The following is a 1796-nucleotide window of genomic DNA, read 5'->3' on the forward strand; positions in this document are numbered from 1 at the left end:
AGCTTGAGGCTCTGTCTCTAGAAAAAAAAAAGAAAGAAAGAAAAAAAGAAAATGGTGTCAGTATACTTGCAAATCCCTAGAAGTAACCTGCTGGTCCACAGCTGCTGCATTTTTTTTTTTTTTTAAAGAGTTTCGCCCCATTGCCCTGGTTAGAGTGCAGTGGCCTTATCCCAGCTCACTGCAACCTCAAACTCCTGGGCTCACGTGGGATCCTCCTGCCTCAGCTTCCCCAGTAGCTAACTGTAGGCACATGGTACCATGCCTGGCTAATTTTTTCTATTTTTGGTGGTGATGGGGTTTCTTTCTTGTTCAGGCTGGTCTCGAACTCCTGACCTCAAGCAATCCACCTCAGCCTCTGTGAGTGCTAAGGTTACAGGCGTGAGCCACTGTTCCTGACACCCAATTACTGTTTAATATAGCTCTGTCACCTGTTAAATGGTATGCTCATGTTTCTTACACAAATGCATTCAGTATTGTTGAGGTCATAGTTATGGCTGTGTAAGTCTTTTCTTTAAATATCCACTTTGGCTACATGTAGAAATACTCCTTTTTTCCTGATTCATTGATCACTTACTGGTGTGCATCTAGTAAAGCAGTGATACCTAAATGTTAGCAGAGTCATGTAGAAAGCTTTTTAAAACATGAATTGTGAGGCTTCCCTCCAAGAGTTTCTGGTTCACTAGGTTGGGAGTTGGCCAAATAATTTGCATTTCTAATGAGTACTCAAGTGATACTAATGATGCTGGTCAGGAAACCAGGCTTTGAAGACCAGTTTAGTAGTAGATTTAACCCTCATCAGAATCACCTGAGGAGTGTCCCTAATCCCATTTAATTGTCAGACCTGATCTTTGTCCAGGTGGGTAAAGGATTTGGAAGCACGATGGTAGCAGGATTTTGTGAGCATTTCTAAAAGAATCAGCTCAGTAACAATTATGGACAAATGCTTTTTTACCCACTTCTCCATAGCCCCCGTGTGGCAAATATAAGTAAATGGTGGCAGGATTGGCCAGCTGTGTGTGGTGGTTTTAGTTCACATAAATCTACATTCTATCAATAGCTTACTCTTTTGGGTCTTGGAGAATTCCTTTAAGTGCCTCCTACAGATTGTTAATCAATTGTAAGGGATCAACAGTGACCATACAGTGCAGAATTTGACTAGTCACTTTGACTGTATGATGAAAATTAACATTACCAAGGAGAGGAAGATGGGTGTCATGTCTCTCCAGATATCATACCTTTAGAAGAACACAACATCACTTATATAGTAGTCTGGTCTTACTTGATTGGAAGCTATCTAATCATAAAGAAACAGACAAATCTAAAATGTGCTTAGTTCAGTTTTTTAAAAGGGCCTGTATTCTTCCTAAATAGCACTATCATAAAAGGTAAAGATTGAGGAACTATTCCAGATTGAAAGAGATTAAAGACATATGATTGCTAAATGTAGTATATGATCCTAGGCTGAGTCATGTACTGAAGGGAAAAAATGCTGTAGAGCTATGGTCCCCAACTCATACCAGTCTGTGGCCTATTAGGAACCAGGCCACATAGCATCGCTACCTGGGGCCCTCCTCCTGTTTCATCCCCAGTCTTCACCCTTCTGTGAAATCAGTCCCTGGTGCCAAAAAGATTGGGGACTGCTGCTGTAGAGAATAGGATTGGGTCATGTGACAGATTGGACTATGGGTGGTAAAAAGCACTGTATCCGTTTTAAATTTCCTGAGGTAGACAGCCTTACTCTGGTTATATAAAATAATCTCCTAGGGAGCACATCAAAATTTTTTTTTTTTTTTTTT

General features: G+C 40.6%; 1 protein-coding gene across 1 annotated transcript in view; it reads left to right on the plus strand.

Moving 5' to 3' along the window:
- MCMBP (minichromosome maintenance complex binding protein) overlaps positions 1 to 1796 on the plus strand; it is a 63593-nt gene that overhangs the window by 25287 nt on the left and 36510 nt on the right. The window lies entirely within an intron of this gene.

Source organism: Otolemur garnettii, unplaced genomic scaffold (genome assembly GCF_000181295.1).
Source record: "Otolemur garnettii isolate 467f Iridium unplaced genomic scaffold, OtoGar3 scaffold00021, whole genome shotgun sequence".
NCBI classification, from domain to species: Eukaryota; Metazoa; Chordata; class Mammalia; order Primates; family Galagidae; genus Otolemur; species Otolemur garnettii.